The 21,043-nt window shown below is 35.1% G+C and overlaps 1 long non-coding RNA gene and 1 other non-coding gene across 4 annotated transcripts; one reads left to right on the forward strand and one right to left on the reverse strand.

Moving 5' to 3' along the window:
* Positions 1 to 232: 232 nt before the first annotated feature.
* Positions 233 to 1,991, reverse strand: LOC137725806 (uncharacterized). 3 transcript variants are annotated; one of them, XR_011067545.2, is made up of 3 exons: positions 1,808 to 1,991; positions 1,475 to 1,563; positions 233 to 624 (listed from the first exon to the last, which is right to left on the reverse strand). It is a non-coding gene; the product is annotated as an uncharacterized LOC137725806 (long non-coding RNA). The 3 variants fall into 3 exon arrangements; XR_015956998.1 differs by having other exon boundaries at positions 1,275 to 1,563; XR_015956997.1 differs by lacking the exon at positions 233 to 624 and having other exon boundaries at positions 929 to 1,563.
* Positions 1,992 to 16,952: 14,961 nt separating this feature from the next.
* LOC148690506 (small nucleolar RNA R71) lies at positions 16,953 to 17,063 on the forward strand. Its single transcript, XR_015957398.1, has one exon. It is a non-coding gene; the product is annotated as a small nucleolar RNA R71 (small nucleolar RNA).
* Positions 17,064 to 21,043: the final 3,980 nt, after the last annotated feature.

Genomic DNA, 21,043 nt, shown 5'->3' on the forward strand with positions numbered 1-21,043 from the left:
AGTAGACATATCTAACTTGTGTTAAAATTTTATGAATTTTCAAGTTTGGGAAGCATAGGAAAATTGAAATCTAAAACAGGCGCGCTGCTTTCTTTTTTTTTTTTTTTTTTTTTGTTCCTTTTGAAAAGAACAATTTCAGCAACACCACGTCACTTTGGAAATAAAGCTGATTATGTTCCACAAGTTCAAAATTTGAAATTTGCAAAATGCAACCTAAGTAGTAGATATACAGTACACCCACAAATATAACCAATTTCATAATGGTTCTCCAAAGGTAACTCATTAAGCCTTACAGATTATAATGAGTTGTTCAAGGCTTCTTACAAGAAAATCATGTTCAGGTCATCTGATGAAAAATGTACGTGAGCATAAATTATACAAGCCAAAAACAAGTGATCATATATTACATGGTTTTCATTGCCCAAGTAAGTAGAGACACTAACCCATTGTGGCCTAGCCTACGTCTTCTTAATCTACAACGCAACAAAAGGATCATTTACATTCTAAGACTAGCTATACAAAATACTTTGGCAGCTCACCCAAAAGATATATATGTCTGGACTCCTTTCTACTAGTCCACAATAAAGCTGCAACTCAAAACTCAACTAGTCAACCTTACACCACCTAAAAATACATTTTTAGAAAAACGGGTAAGCATAAAATGCCCAGTAGGGGTTTTTCGGTAAGTCTATAGTCATTTAAATTCTTGGTTCATGCCGAAATATGATAAAGAGTAATTCGAAATCATTCACATCCACTACTGTGTAATCCAACAACGGAAATATTGTCTAGAAATGGTTGGAAATAAACATATTGTAGGAAAACCAAAGCTTCAGAGCACTAGTAGCTTTGATAACATAGTTCAAAAGCATTTTCTTTTGTTATAAGAACAACGGAGCCATTATCTTTTAAAGAAAAATAGCACAACTAATCACAAATATTTTCTTTTTATCCAAAAGAAGTGACTTGCAGATTGGAAAGAATCGTAATATACTTGGCCAATATACATATCACACATATTTATCACATTGACAGCTTATTCTCGCAGCCCACACATGGAGCTTTCTCCGAGGAATATTGAGCCATTGTGCCCATAATCTAACAATTTCACGGGTCATTGTGCTCATTCATACATTTCTCAACATTCTCAATTGCACATGCATTATACTACTTTCCATCTACTTTCACAATTAAACATTCATCTCAACATGCTTCAAAATCTCATAATGAGTCAAATAAAAGGCATGCACATCAAAAATGAAACCTTGAATAACCTTTGCAACTACTTTGAACACACCAAAGTTGTAGAAAGAAAATCAAAATCCAACCATAGAGAAACGTTTTCTTCACTCCTTTCACATAGTCAAAACGGAGAAACATTTGAAGTAAGGTTGAAATAAAGCGACAATGCCAACAATCCTTTATCAAGTAAAAATGAAAAATCTTAATGTTTTTATGATTAAAACTCCCCTACCTCAACACAATTTGTTGATGCTAAACTCCCACGGTGTTCGTCGACTTGTTTGACTTGTTCTATAGCCACCGTGTCCTTCTCTTCCTTATCTATAAGTAAGAAAAATCATCAAACACTGCTAGTACAAATACCAAACAAGCAGACCCTGAGTCAAAGTTAATTGGGAACTTTAATCAAGCACTTGGTGCTCATCTTTAAAACTATAACATGAAATGATACTTTCATTTTTCCTACTCCCACCCAATCTAATTCAAAGATTATCTATCCAAATAAAAATTAGATTTCAAATTTAAGAAATAGATAATCTAATGGAGACAAAGGAAGGAACCTCACTCGTTCTAATCTTCACAAGCAAAGGAAAAGAAAACTAACTTCCTCTTCCTTAAATTTGTTTTTGGCAAATTAAGAGCTACAAGAAAGGAGCCTCTTCCATCTCCCTCGGCTGGAGAAGAGAGCGGCAAGGAAATGGGGTTTCTAGAAGAGCCCCTTCCCATTTTCTCCTTATTTGTTCATGTAAGCACCCACTTTTATATTTATTAATTTTTTTATTCTTTTCTTTTCTAGCCATTTGTTAATGTAAGCACGTTATATTTATTTATATTTTTTTTTTTTTTTCTTTTCTAGCAAAGGCTTGGTCTCAATAGTATATGATCTTTTAATGGGCCAAAGGACAATGAATCCAAACCTCAAATAAGGCAAATTAATTTTACTAACAATAGACACAAGTAATCCCCTATTAATCACCACTTAAAATTTTCGGGATATTACACATATGGACAAACCTCTTCGTTAAGTGATCTTAGCGAGACTCCCCAATAACCATGGGACTGTTAAGACTTCCCTCCCCTGTGTGTGCTATGTGCTCTTCTGCCCTCATTACTTGTTAATAGTCCTTAATCCAGCGAAATGACACTACCAGACCACCACACTCTCTCCTTCTCTCCTCGTCTTGCCGAACTGCGACAGTGCCTCCATGGGTGAGCAAATCCAAATTGTCCTTCACCTAAAGCTTGACGTCAACGCCGACGCCGATCTGCACATTCGTGCTCAACTACACCATCTGCAACTCCAAAGCCTGCTTACTCAACCAAAGGCGAGCCTATTACAGGAATAGCGTATGGTACGCCTGTTACAATTTTTACTGTCCAATAACCAATTTGTTCCCAGGTAAGGAATAACTAGTTACACCAAAAGATGCGGTCAATACACCCAAAACCACACCTTCTTCAACCGGTAAATCTTTCATCTGGTTGGGGTTCATCAGCTTGTACCCATTTCCTGAATTTGAAAAGGAAGAGAAAAAGAAAAGTAATGAGTAGAAAGGAACGAAGAAGCTTTGACCCAAAAAAAAGAATGGAAAACTAACCAAAACACCCAAAAAGGTTTCATTTTAATCATTAGGACAGAAGTTTTTGATAATGCCCAAATTGGGCATGGGAAAGAAGACAAGGAAGGAAAACATTTCAGAAATATCATATGCATGTTCAAAACAAAAGCAAAAAATGAGCTCTAGGAGACATCCATGCAACAAGCTCACATACATTTATCAAGACAAAGAAAAAGAAGACAAGCAAGTTCACATGCAAAACAAAAAGAAGACAAATAAGTCATATCACGTTTCAAAGACAGTGCTGACAATTTCAGCAATAGTAGAAGATGACAAGTACCAAAGAGATGTCCATACCATACATCTGTGAAGATTTTAATTTTTAAAATATCAGAATATTCTCACTCAGTCTATATAAGAAAAGTTCTCTTCATTGTACAAACACACCTCAACATCTCAATACCTGAACACCCTATACTCACACCATCTTCAAGCATTCGTAGCCTTCATAGCATCATTGTAAACACTTCCTTATAAAGACTTTATTGTAAACAATTATCTTTGTAAACATTCTATATATCGATAAAAGTTCAAGTGTACAGATTCCAGCAATCTCCAAGTCTTAAGTAAGTTTTTTTTTTCTTTAATGTGTTTGTTTAATTAGACTTCTAGTCCAAAACAGGGAAACACTATTGTAGTTATATTATTAACCTGCTAAACTGACGATCATACTTTGTTCGAGAACTCTGTTATAGTTGAATACTTGCCATACAAATAACTTGACATTAACCAGGGTACCTCTGAGTTCTTCATACCTCTAAGTTCAGCCATTAAGCCCTTATACCTGCATTGTGAGTGGCCTTCATGCTGAAACATGTCAAGTTCCATGTGCAAGATTTTATGGCTAGTTGTTATAATGGTCATCCGACTATTTAACCAGGCTTGCCTTGCGAATCTGGTATCAGAGCCAAGTTTAGCATTTTAATAGTATAATTATAATAGTAAAATACCTTGAGGACGGAAGTCATTGATACAATTGATATCACACTTGTTTATTTTGTATGAACAACAGATATTACTGTCCTTGTAGACCTTGTCAACCACAACCACCAGGTATTTATTGTCCCAGACATCCAACTATAACTAGCATAAAGAGAAGATTAACATACATATCCAAAAGAATTAGCAGGAATTTGAAGAAAGAGAAGTTTTATCTTGGTTATCTTAAGCATCCTTCATTTATTAGTAAATATAATAATACAGAAGTGTAATATAAAGTTTTAGAAGCAAAAAAAGAAACAGATCAAACTTAAGAGAACTTGAGAGAAGAAAGAGAGTTTCTAAGAAACCAGTTAGCCGTAAATTTAGAGAAAGGTAGATTGTAGCTTATAATAGATTACCTTAATTTAGAAATTAGTGAACCTCAAAAAAGAAAAATAACCTTAGACCAAAATAGTTTAGTTTGTTATTTTCCATTGAGAAAGCATAACCATATTTTGCATAGTGAAGAAAATCCACAAGCCAATATTATTGTAAATGTTATTATTAGTCAAGCAGAAAATCATAAGCATAATTGTTTGTTAAACCAGTTGTTAGAGAATTTTCAGAAAAATTCCATCTAAAAGAGCTTATCGACCTCATAGATAATAAGTCTAAGCAAGTAGAACTCAAATCATTAGAAATAGTTGAGCAAATAAAATTAGAAGTTCAAAAAATTCAATTAATGCAAAAAGAGTTGAGTGAACAAGTAAATAAGTTACATAATAAAATAGATAGATTATTAGTTTAATGATCGATTCTAGAACTAGCAGAAAATATATCCAGGTTTTGAAAGAAATTAGTAAGTTAGATAAAAAACCAGTAGGTTTAACGGATTTTTCAACACAAGTAGCTAGTAATAATATTCCCATTAGACAAAATAATTTAATTATTCAATTAGTTTTAAGTTTGGCTAAAAAATTAGAACGAGTTGAAGAACAAATAGCAGAAATAAACCAAGTTTTACATAAAACATATCCATCACTTCCACCATCTTTGTTAGAAATATTAGAAAATTTAACTTTAAGTACAAATAATCATATTAGAAGACCTAAGATAAATCCTTTTGATAATAGAAAATGAAACTCATTAGGAGAAAAGGAAAAGAAGTAGTTAGAGCTGAAGATATTTACCCAAATGAAGAAGAAGCATAAGAATTTATTAGAAGAGGTTTTGAGAGAACACCGAAAAATAATTATAATTTGTACCAATTATGTTTATTTGAAAATAGAAGCAGAATTGTAAGTGGCATCAGTCAACATGAAGTTAGTTGTATTTATAAAGAAGTTACACTTAATTTAATTAGTAAAGAAGCAGTTACTCATTTGAGAAAATCACATTTCAGTCAGATTCATATAGGAACAATATTAATTGGAATAACAGGATTAATCAGAGCACAAGTAGGCACAAAAGTTTTAGTATACATATATGATGATAGATGAGATAACCACCAACAAGCAACAATAGCAACAGCTAAAGTAGACTTAAGTTCAAACTAAAAATTTGTGTATTAGCTTAATGTGTATTGGTAAAGTGTTTGATAAATATAATCATAAGTTTAATTTAGAATTTCAAATTTTAGTTCAAACATTTGGTAGTAAACATGTAAATACGATATAAGAAAAACCCGTAGATAATAGTTTTGTAGAAGGAACTTAGTGGACATTACCTAATTTACAAGTAACAAGAAATAGACAACCAAATAAAGTACAAATATATAAAACTAGTACAGGTCAAGCAACAATTAGGTTTAGTAATTACAAGAAACTAGAAAATGTAGAAGAGGATGAGTGTGAGATTCAAAATGAAAGTATTCATATGACTTTTGATAATTTAGATATTAATTTAGTTGAGCAAAATTTTGATCATATTGTAGATAAAATTATAGTAGATATTGATCATTTAGATGAAGACATATGATTTACGACTACACAGAATTTCAGATGAAGAGATGAAAATTTTAATTTTAGAAATAGGAGTAGAACATATTTTAGGATCAAAACAATATAATAATTTATTAGAATTGAAATAATAATATAATCCAGCAGAAGAAAGTAATACATTAGGAGTAGAAAATCGAGGACATACAGGGAGAACTGATCAACAATTTTTAAGACCAACAAATGAACAATATAAAGAACAAACTAGAGTAGATTACATAGATGAAAATATGATGAAACCACCTAGAAAAAATAGGATTCCATATTTGAGAGGATTAGAACAAATTAAAATAGCAGGAAATATATTAAATTTGGATAATGCAGATCCACAATATTGGGAAAGAACGATTGAGAGATAGCAAAAAGGTTGCGTACATGCAGCATTAATGTTAGATTTTAGTAATTCACAAAATCTGTTAGATTATTTTGAACATACTTTAGATCGTTCGGTTTTTTATTATTTCCAGTCATGGAAAGTCCAAAATCCAGAACAACATCAGGCTACTAAAACACATTTTAATATTGATGGTTTTGTTACTCTAATCAAGCAAGAATTTTTAGATCATAATAGATTAGATGGCAGAAGCAATTAGAAATTTAGAACAATTACAAATTTGTGATTTATAGTACATGGCTGAGTATACAACATATTTCTTTAAATATTTAGGAAGAATAGGTAGAATTATTGATATTAATTTATTAGATACTTATATGACAAAAATAAAAGGACCAATAAGTGAAAAGATTTGGAATGAATGACAAAAACATCCAAAGAAAAATGATATTGCAATAGGACCTAGAATTCAACATGTATATGACATACTTAAATAAGAGTGTAGTCAAATAAAAGTTAAGAGACAGATTAGAAAGCAATTTTACATAAGTTGTAAAAATATAGATTTATCTCAACAGTATGGTTGCCATAAGAAAAATAAACATAAAAAAATATACAAAAGAAATATAAGTCATATAAACCCTACAAACAACATAAGAATTTCAGCATAAGGTCTAAGACCTTCAAGAACATATAGGAAGAGAAAATATATTCCAAAACAATTTAAGTAAAGAAGTGGCAGACCTTAGATTAAAAAATATAAAGCGCCAAAAGATAAAAATAGTTGTAAATGTTATTCATGTGGAGAAGCTGGACACATTAGACCTAAATGTCCAAAATTAGGTAAATAACCGAGAGATAAAGTATATTTGATGGAGTTGTTTAAGTTAGAAGAAGATGAAGATATACAATCAATATACAGTTTAGATAATTTGAGTGATAATGAGAGTATTTATAGTATAGAGAGTATTAACATGATAGATTCAGACTCGGAAGATTCAAGTAGCACAAATAGTGATTTAGAAAAGTATATATGTGCATTCATAAAAGAACAACATGAAGAAAAATATAAATACATTAATTTAGGTTGGCCAGAAAAATGTCATAAGTATAGTAAATTAGTTGCAAATAAATACTATAATACATATTCAATATTGTGTGAAAAGTGTTATAAAAATAAGTTATTAGAAATTAATTCAGCAGAATCACATAAAAACACCGAAATATTAGGAAATATTGTTTATAGTATAGAAAAGCCAAAAAAATAGTTCTTTTTAATTACCATAAATTGTGAAATGGAATTAGCAAAAGAACATAAGATACAAACAATAGCTATGATAGATACAGAGAGTACAAAGAATGTCATAAAAGAAAAGTTAATACCAGAAAAATATAGACAAAAATTTGTAAAACCAGTTAGAATAACACAGTCTGAAGATAGATCAGTTTATTTAACACATTTTATTAATAATGAGTGTATTTAAGTAGAAAAACAACAATTTAATTTGCCACTAACATTTCTTTCACCAGTAGGTTTATATCCATTTATTTTAGGATTAAACTTTTTGAAAAGTTTGCTAGGTTTTTTATTTAGCAGAACAAACAAGAATTATAGGAGAAGACCCACAGTTACATTGGAGTAAAAATAAAATACTAGCAAAATTAGATATAATTAATCCAGATTTAACCATTAAGACAGCTGATATGCCTTGTAGTTTAATAGATAAACAAGAGTTTGAACAACAAATAAAAGAGTTGTTAAACTTAAAAGTAATTAGACCCTCTAAGTCTAGACACAGATCATCAATATTTATTGTGAGAAAATATTCAGAACTAAAGAGAGGTAAGGCTAGAATACTTTATAATTACAAGAGATTAAATGATAATACATATGAAGATAGTTATAAGTTACCAAATAAGGATGAGCTTATAAATAAAATTCAAGAGAGTAAATATTTTAGTAAATTTGATTATAAATTAGGATTTTGGCAAATATGATTAGGATTTTGGCAAATATGATTAGTAGAAGAATCATTTGAGTGGACATCTTTTACTTGTCTAGAATGACATTTTGAGTGGCTTGTTATGCCATTTGAACTTAAAAATGCTCCATCAATCTTTCAAAGAAAGATGGACCAAATTTTCAAGAAATATGATAAATTTGGTAGTGTTTATGTAGATGATATTTTAGTACATAGTAAAAATAGAAATGAACATAGGAAGCACTTAGAGATAGTTTTACAAGAATTTATCAAAAATGGAATTGTGATTAGCAAAAATAAAATAGCATTAGAAAAACAAGATATAGAATTTTTAGGAATGTATATCAAGTCAGGTACAATACAATTACAAGATCATATAGCTAAAAAGGTCAGATAAGTTAGAAGACAAAAAACAGTTACAAACATTTTTAGGATTGTTAAATTATGCAATAAATTTTATCCCTAATTTAGGAAGAAAAATAGCAGTATTACATAGTAAAACTAGCAAAACAGGACAAAAGTATTTTAATAGTGAAGATATTAAATTAGTTCAAAATATAAAAGAAGAAATTACTAAACTTAAATCATTAACATTACCATTAGATGATAGTTACAAAATAGTTGAAACAGATGCTTCATCATTAGGATGGACATGTATATTATACCAAAAAAAAGCATAAGGAGTCATCAAAGTTTGACGAACAAGTTTGTCAATATTCATCAGGAAAATTTAGTGATGTACAGTCAAGACTACCATCAACAGATTTAGAAATTTTAGGGATAATTAATTCACTTGAGGCATTCTCATTATTTTTACATCATGAAGTATTTACGATTAGAACAAATTGTCAAAATATAGTTTCTCATTATAATAAGATACATGTTAATAAACAGGTAGCTCGAAGATGAGTTAATTTTGTTGATTCAATTACAGGAAATGGTTTTAAACCAATTTTTGAACATATAAAAGGTAATGCCAATACATTAACTGATATCTTATCAAGATTAATTTGTTGAACAAGAATGGAATATCATGGATCATCATCCTCAAATAGCACAAAACCACAAGGTAGAAGAGCACATTTCAATAGCATAATGATGCACCATGGACCTCAATCATTTAATGGATTCCAAGATAGCATAAGCAGACCAGCATCACCACCAGTGACCACTTTCAACTTTAATGGCAATATTGTTGAAGGAATAAAAAATCCAACTCTGAGATATAGGCCAAGAGTATCAGGACTTTCTGATAGGTAAATCTTGCAAGGCTACATGGCAATCTTGCAAGGCTACATCGAATCCCTAGAGAGAGATTAGTTACACTTCATGTTTATAAAAGGTTTGACATAAAAATGTATAACATGAGTGAACATAGGATTAAGAAGAAGAAACCCTTGAAGCAAAACTGATGTCGAAATCCCTTAACAGTGGCCTTCGGTGTTGGTTCTCCAAGTGTGATGTAAGTGAAGGTAGATCGGCTATGGTTGAATGGTTTCTGCAAATGGGAGAGCAAATGGACAGAGATGGAGCGGCTATGTGTGTGAATAATGGGATGATCGAAGAGACCCAGAGAAGTGATTTTGCATGGTTTTATATAAGGGGAATGTGGCTGCCAACATTAAGAATGGAGCTGGAAATGCAAATGTGAGCTGGAATGAGTGGGTTTCTGGGGTGGTGAATGCACGGCACTAGGGCAATATGCATGCCTATGGCTATTTAATTCAACATGCATGTGTATTGGCTGCAAGGATGAAATGGACAACCTGGAATTGGTTGTACAAATCTGGAAAGGGAATGAAAGTGCACGGCATGAGTTGTGTTTGTTGGTGTAAATGTGGCTGAATGGTTTAATTAATGTGAGTGGATGTTTTTGGTGCAAAAGGGAGCTGGACAAGGCAAGGCAATACACGGCACAAGTTGTGTGGAAGTGCATACGGGAGCTGGAATGGCATAATGTGAGCTGGAAAGGTAATGGCATGCATGGCATGGTGTTTGGAAATGCATAAGGAAGCTGGAATGAGTAGAAGTGCATAAGTGAGCTGGAACCACATGGAAATGCACGGCAAGGTGTGTAAACATGCATGTGAATGCATGTTTTGGTGTTGGAACCACCCAATCTGATGTTTTTGCCTTGTTTAGATTCACCCAATATGGCCAAATTGCACCACTTTCCTTCCACATCATTTCATGAAATTCCAGCAGCCAAATGTCTCCTAGATTCTTCATTTGGACTTCAAATTAACTCCCTAGAATCCTCTCCACGCTTGGAATAATGCTCAACTACCAAAAGGAATGTTTTTCCTTCATTTGCCTTCCAATTGATCTTATTACACACTTGGCTGCACACTAACACCAAACAATGTAAAATGCAACTAGTTTAATCTAAAACATCACAAAGACGCCAAATATGGAAGATATAAATGCATGCAAAATGTGACTTGTCAAATACCCCCAAACCTGGTTTTTTTGCTAGTCCTCGAGCAAACTTAAAACTAAAACACACAAAACACTAACATCTATCTAAACCACTTTCGTTGGCCAAACGATTGCACTGAGCATGTGCAACAAGCCTTTGAACCCCTAGGTGTCCCTAGTTGGAGGAGTTGTGTCTCCTGAGGGTTTACAGTGATGACACCCACAAACATTTACAAAATCTGCAAACAACTTGGTTAAAACATGCTTTAAACAAACTAATAAGAACCAATGACAGCCTTGTCATACATTCAAACTCAAAAGTTTGCCACTTCAAAGAATCGTATCAACTGTAAAGTATAAAGATATTTCTCCATGTCTTACAACTTCAAGGTCACCATACCCAAATGCTTAAGATAGAATTCGGCTCAACTCTACTCCTCACAGATTCCACTCAAGTTCTTACTCAGACCCTAAGGTTTTAGTCTCTCCACAAGCATATATGAGCAAAATTATGTAAAGGGAATCAAAATTCTCACATATGAAATCTGAAATGGAAGCACAATTTCTAAGTAGATCTCATGAAATGAATCAAATGCTAAGAATATAGATAACACACACACACTTACCATCACCTCATGAATACATCCTCAATGATCAGCTAGGTCTTTTCTCAAGATTGTAATGTAAGGCTTAGGTTATAGGTTACGAAAGAAGTGATATGAAATACTAGAGCTTGGGGCATACCAAAGTGTCCTTGAGGATCATGCTCTTCACTTGCATTTGTCTTCTTTTTCTTTGTTTTTGGCGTCCAGGCCCTATGCATTATAATGAGGGGATTTGGAACTTGTATCCACTTTGACTCTCTTTTTTTATTTTTAGAAACATCTTCAACATAGGTGCCCTTGGTACACGCCACAATCTTGTTCTAAGCTCAATTTACCTTTAGTCTTCATCACATTGGTATTCCCCAAACTATAAGGTTTGGCTTGTAATGGGCTAGAATGGGTAGAGTATGATGTGGGTGATGAAAGAATTAGGCTAAAGTGTTTGGCTGCAACAAGGGTGAATGGAGCACACAAAGGGATAGGATTTAAGTCTTTGAGTAGTTAAAACATGCATAGCCTAACATCGTCTCATTGAGTTCATTCATGAATGATACTAAACACATGGTATCTGCAAAGAGAGTAATCCTTAGTATCTAATCAAAATAGAAGTAATGAGATCATCTAAAGTGAAATTGAAAGAAAAAAAATAGGAGTAGAAACACTTTAAACCCTCTCAAAGAAGCAATTAGGCTCAAAATAACTCACTAGGGTAGTCTCCACTATTCTTCTTCCAGAATTTTAGTATGGTACCTCTATCATCATAATTTCAAGAGTTACAGCTTTATACATGACAACAAGATGCAACACTTTTTCATAGCAACCCAATCGTTTGTTTTCAAACATAGTCCTCATATACATTCGTATTAGCATGCAAAAACACTCTTAACCAAAACTAACACCTAAAACAAACATAAAACAAACCTTCCATCCCACACCCCCAAACCTAACCTAAGCATTGTCCTCGATGCTTAAAATTGTATGCCATGCAAGTAGTCAAAGAATATGGAATGGTAACAACATAAACACAAATTAAGGAAAGAACACAAACCACACTAGGTTGCCTCCTAGCAAGCGCTTTATTTAATGTCTAGGCAAGACATGGTAGCTTGTTTACGGTGTTGTAAACTCGAGAAAATCTACAATTTGATAAACTTGCTCTTCCTCCACTTTTTCCAAATATGGTTTCAATCGCTGCCCATTGACTTTAAAAGAGGTGTCATTCTTCATGTTCTCTATTTCCACAGCTCCGTGAGGAAATGTTTGCAGCACTTTGAATGGTCCCACCCACCTAGACTTCAATTTTCCTGGAAAAAGTCTCAAACGTGAGTCAAACAAAAGTACTTTCATACCTTGGTGAAACTCCTTCCTTAGGATGGCCTTGTCATGATAGAGCTTAGTCCGTTCCTTGTAGATTTTGGCATTCTCATATGCCTCATTTCTAAGTTCTTCCAACTCATTAAGTTGGAGTTTCCTTGCTACTCCAGCTTCCTTGTAATCAAAGTTGAACTTCTTGATGGCCCAATATGCACGGTGTTCAATTTCCATTGGCAAATGACAAGCTTTCCCAAATACAAGGCGATAAGGACTCATGCCAATGGGGGTCTTGTATGCTGTTCTATATGCCCATAGTGCATCATTCAACCTCAATGACCAATCCTTCCTTGTAGGGCTCACGGTCTTCATCAAAATGTTCTTGATCTCCCTATTGCTAATCTCCACTTGTCCTGAGGTTTGAGGATGGTACGGGGTTGCCACTTTGTGGTTGATGTTGTACTTCTTCATCAAGGATTCAAAGGGTTTGTTGCAGAAATGGCTGCCACCATCACTAATAATAGCTCTTGGGTTTCCAAACCTACAAAAAAATCACATCTTTAAGAAAATTCAAAACAACCTTATGATCATTAGTTCTTGTAGCAATGGCTTCAACCCATTTGGATACATAATCTACTGCCACTAATATGTATAAGTAGCCAAAAGAGGATGGAAATGGTCCCATGAAATCGATTCCCCAAACATCAAAAAGCTCCACCACCAAAATGTTGTTCAATGGCATCTCATTTCTTCGGCTAATGTTCCCCATTTTCTGGCACCTATCACACTTAGAACAAAAATCAAAAGCATCCTTGAACAAAGTAGGCCAAAAGAAACCAGATTGTAAAACCTTTAGAGATGTCTTTTTGGCACCAAAATGTCCTCCACATGCCAATGTATGGCTGAATGTTAGAATGCTTTGTTGCTCACTCTCTGGGACACATCTCCTAATGATTTGGTCAGGGCAATATTTAAACAAATATGGTTCGTCCCAAACGTAGTGCTTTACCATGGCAAGGAACTTCTTTCTTTCCTGAAAAGAAAGGTCATTTCTCATTACACCACAAGCAAGATAATTAACAAAATCAGCATACCATGGTTCTTTTTCTTGAACAACAAGGAGTTGTTCATCTGGAAATGATTCATTTAGAGGCAAAGGTTGTCCAACCCCATGGTTTTCATTAAGCCGTGACAAATGGTCAGCCACAACATTATCACTTCCCTTCTTATCTCGAATTTCCAAGTCAAACTCTTGTAGTAAGAGTATCCATCTAATTAAGCGTGGTTTAGCATCCTTTTTTGTCATCAAATACCTAAGGGCTGCATGATCAGAAAACATAATAACTTTAGATCCCACAAGATATGACCGAAACTTTTCTAAGGCAAAAACAATAGCAAGCAACTCTTTTTCAGTTGTGGAATAGTTAAGTTGAGCATCATGTAGAGTCCGGCTTGCATAGTAGATCACATGTGGAAGCTTGTTCACCCTTTGCCCTAAAACTGCACCAATAGCATAGTCAGAGGCATCACACATTAATTCAAAGGGTAAAAACCAATCTGGTGCCATAATAATAGGGGCCGAGGTTAGTTCATATTTCAAAGTATTGAATGCATCCATACAAGCCTTATCAAAATGAAATACAACATCTTTAGCTAACAGATTGCATAATGGACGAGTGATCATTGAAAAGTTCTTAATGAAACGACGATAAAAGCCCGCATGTCCCAAAAAACTTCTTACTCCCTTCACAATGGTGGGAGCTACCATATTGGTGATGACGTCAATTTTGGCTTTGTCCACCTCCATTCCTTTGCTAGAGATTACATGTCCTAACACAATTCCTTGTTTCACCATAAATTGGCACTTTTCCCAATTGAGAACCAAATTTGTTTCCTGACATCTTTGGAGTACTAAAGAGAGATGGTTAAGACATTTGTCAAAAGAGGAACCAAACACTGAGAAGTCATCCATAAATACCTCAATGAATCTTTCTACCATGTCAGAAAAGATTGCCAACATGCATCTCTGAAATGTTGCTGGAGCATTGCAAAGTCCAAAAGGCATTCTCCTATATGCAAATGTGCCAAAAGAGCAAGTAAAGGTTGTTTTCTCTTGATCCTCCGGAGCAATTGCAATTTGATTGTAACCTGAGTAACCATCAAGAAAACAATAGTGTGAGTAACCTGCCAATCTCTCAAGCATTTGATCTATGAAAGGCATAGGAAAGTAATCTTTTCTAGTGCTAGAATTCAACTTTCTGTAATCGGTGCAAACACGCCAACTAGCCGTGGGCTTTGTGGGCACAAGCTCATTGTTTTCATTCTTCATCACCGTGATTCCTACCTTCTTAGGTACCACCTGAATAGCACTCACCCATTTGCTATCAGAAATGGGATATATGATCCCCACATCTAACAACTTCAACACTTCATTCCTCACAACTTCTTTCATGTGTGGATTGAGCCTTCTTTGTGGTTCACGGGTTGACTTTGCTCCTTCCTCCAAAAGAATCCTATGCATGCACATGGTAGGGCTTATTCCCTTGATATCTGCAATAGACCAACCAATAGCTGATTTGAACTCTTTTAACACCCTAATTAGTTTATCTTCTTCATTTGGGGTGAGGTCAGAAGTTATGATAACTGGAAGAGTTTCAAATTCAGCTAGATATGCATACTTTAGATGTGGTGGAAGTGGTTTAAGTTCAAGTTTTGGTGCCTTAACAGTGGAAGGGGTTAGATGTGACCTCGATGGTTCTAAAGGCTCTAAAAGAGGTGAAACATTCAAAGGATACGGTGCCAATGCTTCCAAGGCAGCTACCTCTTCCATGAGTGCATCTTCTTCATCAAACTTATCTTGAGATTGACTCAAAACAGTTTGTAATGGGTCATTAGATTGTGCCTGCAAGAACTTAGAGAAAACAAGCGAATCAAGCACATTAATGGCATAATAATCAAGAGATGAAGAAGGATGTGAAAGAGACTCAAACACTTTGAATTGAACGGTCTCTCCTAGCACTGTCATAGTGAGGAGTCCATTTTGCACATCAATGATGGTCTTGGTCGTGGCCATAAACGGTCTCCCAAGCAAAATAGGTAACTCTCGGTCATGTATAGGAGCTTCTTCCATGTCCAACACTACAAAATCCGCAGGCAAGATTAGTTTATCAATTTGAACTAGAATATCCTCTACTATACCTCTTGGATATTTCACGGATCTGTCCGCAAGTTGTAATGAGATGGTGGTGGCCTTCAATTCCCCCAAACCTAGTTGAAGGTACACGGAATAAGGCATCAAGTTGATGCTAGCACCCAAGTCAAGCATCGCCTTCTCTACCTTCTTGTCCCCTATGGTGATGTTGATAGAAAAACTTCCTGGATCCTTGAGCTTTGGTGGGAGTTTTCTTTGCAACACGGCACTTACATTCTCGGACACCACCACCTTCTCATGTGGTCCATACTTCCTTTTGTAGTTGTTTAACTCTTTGAAGAACTTCCCATAAGCTGGCATGTTCCTAATGACATCAAGCAAAGGTAAGTTAACATTCACCTTACTTAGAATATCAAAAATTTCCTTAAATGACTTATCCTGCTTGTTCTTGGTAAGTCTTCCAGGGAATGGTATTGGTGGAGTGTAAGGTTTCTCGGCCTTGTGAAGATTTGGTGCTTCAAATGAGGAAGTAGCATGGCTTGGTTCCTCATTTGGTTTCTCATTTTCTCCTTGAGTAACCCCTGCATTCACATGATCAGATTCATTAGTAACTTCATTGCCAACTCTGTTATTGATAACCTTACCACTTCTAAGTGTAGTGATTGCTTTGGCTTGCTCTTGGTTCCTTTGGAGTATCACGGGTTGGCTTGGAAACTTTCCAACCTCTATTTGGTTCAAGGCATCTGCAATCTGCCCCAATTGTGTCTCCATTTTGGTTAGAGCCGCCGAATGTTGTTGGAGAGTGCTATTTGTGGTATGTTGGAATTGCAAGGTATTCTGGGCTAACAACTTAACCGTATCCTCAAGAGTAGTGGCAGGTTTTGGTTGGAAATTTTGGAATTGATTGTTGTTCTTCCATGAAAGGTTGGGATGATCTCTCCAACTTGAGTTATATGTATTGGAATACACATCATTCCTTGGCCTTTGATTGTAAGAATTCATGAGGTTCACTTGCTCTTGAACATACTCGGGGTAAGCCTCCCTAGATGGACATTGATGAGTAGGATGGCTTGGTATGTTGCAAATGGCACACACTTCATTTGTTTTTGGCACCATGTTGAGCACGGATTCAAGCTTCCTTTCTAGGTTAGCTACCTGCAACAAAAGATCATGATTAGAGCTTGTTTCATAGACTCCAACTTTCTTACCCCTTAAATCTTTGTGTTGAGCATTAGACCCCAACATCTCATAAATGTTATATGACTCTTGAGCATTCTTTTTCTTCAAAGCTCCACCTGCTGCATTATCAACAGTTGATTGACATGTTTGGGTTAGTCCATCATAGAAAATTTGCATTTGTAAGTGAAAAGGTAACCCATGGTGTGGACATTGCAGCAAAAGGCCTTTAAAGCGCTCCCAACACTCATTGAAAGGTTCTCCATCATCTTGTTTGAAGTTGAAGATTTGTCCCCTTAATGTGGCTGTTTTTTTAGTGGAAAAGAACTTCTCCAAAAACTTCTTAGCCACGGCATCCCATGTGGTGAGGGAACCTGGTGTTAGAGTCATCAACCAACTCTTGGCCCTATCTTTCAAGGTGTAAGGAAACACTCTCATCCTCAAATTTGCTTCACTTACTCCCTGCAAAGGTAAACCACTCACAACATTGTAAAACTCTTTAATATGAGCTAAAGGGTCTTCATTAGGTAAGCCATAAAAAGAGGGAAACATATGGAAATGTGAAGATTTAAGATCATAGTTTCTAGCTTCTGTGGGCAGCAAGATGCATGAAGGTGAATTTGGTATGATTGGTTGAGCAAAGTCCTCCAAAGCTCGAAGCTCATCTTGGTTGCCCGCCATATCTTCTTCTCTTTCCCAATTAAAGTGCTCAGATCCTTTACTTGTTGAACTAGGTGAATTCTCTTCCTCTTCTTCACGGATAATGGAGGAACTTGATGGCACAAAGTTGTCCAAAGTGTTGCCCTTTAACCGTTCAATTCTTTGGCCTAACTCAGCAAGTTTATTTGACATATACTACAAGAAACAAAATAAAACAAGTTTGAATAAAAATTAGAAATCTACTTAAAATGAAAAGAACAAAGTTTAATAGCAAACAAGCAATTACAAGGGACTGAAATCAGTCCCCGGCAACGGCGCCATTTTTGTTGAGGGTTTTCCTTCCTAGTGCTAAAATATGTTTAGTATAATGGCACAAGTAAGGGTGTCGAATCCACAGGGACTAATTGGACCTATATAATCACTTGTTTTGCAAGAACTCTTTACTAGGGAAATAAAACTAACTAATGTAGGCAGATTTGTTGTTGTAACTTGAAAGCATAAGGAAATGAAGTAAACACAAATAAACGAATCAACAACTAATAAAATGGGATAGTACCAATGGAGATGAAGCTAGGGATTCGATTTTACCATTGCTAACCCAAGGCCATGTTTGTTAAATCAGTTTATACTCAGTCATCTACCTATTTCTTGAGTTTGTTTCACTTAGATATGATCAACCATATGATGTGTGGATTTGATCAAATGTCTCTAATCATGAGCCTAATCGTGATGTGCAACTTTGGTTCCTAATCAAGAATATGTAGTGCACAAGAAACTTTCATAAAACCAAAGGGAACACTCGGCAGAATGTTTGCAAAACATTCCCTTCATTCATTCACGTATCCACCAAGATTATGCATGATGTGTGCTTTAATCTTGGCTAAACAACCTGTGGTTAATTCAAATGATGATCAAGCATTAAAATCAACACACTAAGTCACAATTAAATCGGAGAATGAAACAAGAAATAGATAGACTAAATGAGAATTCTGAATTAACTACATGGCAATCTTGCAAGGCTACATCGAATCCCTAGAGAGAGATTAGTTACACTTCATGTTTATAAAAGGTTTGACATAAAAATGTATAACATGAGTGAACATAGGATTAAGAAGAAGAAACCCTTGAAGCAAAACTGATGTCGAAATCCCTTAACAGTGGCCTTCGGTGTTGGTTCTCCAAGTGTGATGTAAGTGAAGGTAGATCGGCTATGGTTGAATGGTTTCTGCAAATGGGAGAGCAAATGGACAGAGATGGAGCGGCTATGTGTGTGAATAATGGGATGATCGAAGAGACCCAGAGAAGTGATTTTGCATGGTTTTATATAAGGGGAATGTGGCTGCCAACATTAAGAATGGAGCTGGAAATGCAAATGTGAGCTGGAATGAGTGGGTTTCTGGGGTGGTGAATGCACGGCACTAGGGCAATATGCATGCCTATGGCTATTTAATTCAACATGCATGTGTATTGGCTGCAAGGATGAAATGGACAACCTGGAATTGGTTGTACAAATCTGGAAAGGGAATGAAAGTGCACGGCATGAGTTGTGTTTGTTGGTGTAAATGTGGCTGAATGGTTTAATTAATGTGAGTGGATGTTTTTGGTGCAAAAGGGAGCTGGACAAGGCAAGGCAATACACGGCACAAGTTGTGTGGAAGTGCATACGGGAGCTGGAATGGCATAATGTGAGCTGGAAAGGTAATGGCATGCATGGTATGGTGTTTGGAAATGCATAAGGAAGCTGGAATGAGTAGAAGTGCATAAGTGAGCTGGAACCACATGGAAATGCACGGCAAGGTGTGTAAACATGCATGTGAATGCATGTTTTGGTGTTGGAACCACCCAATCTGATGTTTTTGCCTTGTTTAGATTCACCCAATATGGCCGAATTGCACCACTTTCCTTCCACATCATTTCATGAAATTCCAGCAGCCAAATGTCTCCTAGATTCTTCATTTGGACTTCAAATTAACTCCCTAGAATCCTCTCCACGCTTGGAATAATGCTCAACTACCAAAAGGAATGTTTTTCCTTCATTTGCCTTCCAATTGATCTTATTACACACTTGGCTGCACACTAACACCAAACAATGTAAAATGCAACTAGTTTAATCTAAAACATCACAAAGACGCCAAATATGGAAGATATAAATGCATGCAAAATGTGACTTGTCACAAAGTGAAAGAAGATAGAGAAAGAGATGTAGAGCTAGTAGAAGGCGATGAACAGTACTGGAACAATTTGACAGAAGAAGAGCTGTATAACATCGACAACATGATGGACGCATAGCATAAGTTGAATAGCATCATGTAAAATAATGTATTTCCAGATAGAAATGTCAACATCATTGTGGACCCCCGTTACAATAATAAAAATGGCATAAGAGTAAATAAAGAAAATAGCCTGATCCATTATAGACTTTTCATACACAAAATGTCCTTTTGATTAAGAATGAATAGTATCAGTCCCTTTTCATTAAAACTCCCAAAAAACAAAGGAACGAGGAGCATTTGGAAAGGATGAGAAAGATAAAAGAAAGAGAAAAGAGAAGGGAAAAGAAAGAGAGGGGAAAGAATAAAAAAATGATAAAAAAAATATTAGTCCGTGATTTAATCTTACATTATGTCAAATGCTTCGTTATTCTTATACTAGTTAGTCCATGCCAAGTCAATGTGCCAATCTAGCTTAGTTCTTGAACTTAGTACAGTCTAAGATTGTCTGCTGAAACAAACGTACCCTAGGGTTTTTAGATCTATATCTTACATTTTTTTAAGTCCATAACTTATCTAAAAGAAAAGTGGGCCTAGTTTTAAACCGAAATGACCTGACTTGAAACAGAAGTCCATCGTGGATCAAAAAAGGAAACAAAAGCCCACCTTTTTCTTTATTTATTTTTTTCCAGTCAGAAGCCCCTTTTTTTTTATCAATTAAAGATAACAGTTTATAATTGAACAAGGGTTTTTTTACTAACATCCCCACAATCTTATGAATACACCCCATTTTTTTGAATTCTTGTTGAACTACCTCTTTTAACTTTATTTAAATTTGAAAAAAAAAAAAAAAAAAAAAGCCCCAGCACCCATAAATGCACCACGTACCCTTTGCGACATCCAAACAACATGCACCACCATTAACGAATTCCATTGATCTTGATAATTCAATATTTACAAGAAGATGGTCTTGATAACTTTATTCACCCAAACATATGCCGACCTAATATTACAGAATCACTTTCCATATGTTTTCCTTCCCATAGCCATTAAGTAGACATCCTTGAGTATGGCGTCTGAAATTGCAGTTTCTACAAACTGCTAAATGTCTTGCATAATAGCAGGGAGGGAAGGGGGATGGGAAGGTGAGGGAATGAAGTGCTTAGCATGGATCGACGAAGTGGCGGAAGGTGAGGGAGATGTCAATTAGGTGAAATGTTATTGTTGTTTTGAACAGGTAGGGTAGCTTCAGTAGAAGTAGGGCTAAAATTGGAATTTAAAAGAATAATTTTAAATGTGGGGTGTATTTATAAGATTGTGGGTGCCAATAAAACAACCCTTGAACAAAAGCAAAAGTATATCGAGAAGTTAAAACAAAAGCCTAGTTGCCGTAGTCCCAATTTCTTTTTTTCAACAA

This window comes from Pyrus communis, chromosome 15, assembly GCF_041283825.1.
Source record: "Pyrus communis isolate YQ-2024b chromosome 15, ASM4128382v1, whole genome shotgun sequence".
Taxonomy (NCBI): domain Eukaryota; kingdom Viridiplantae; phylum Streptophyta; class Magnoliopsida; order Rosales; family Rosaceae; genus Pyrus; species Pyrus communis.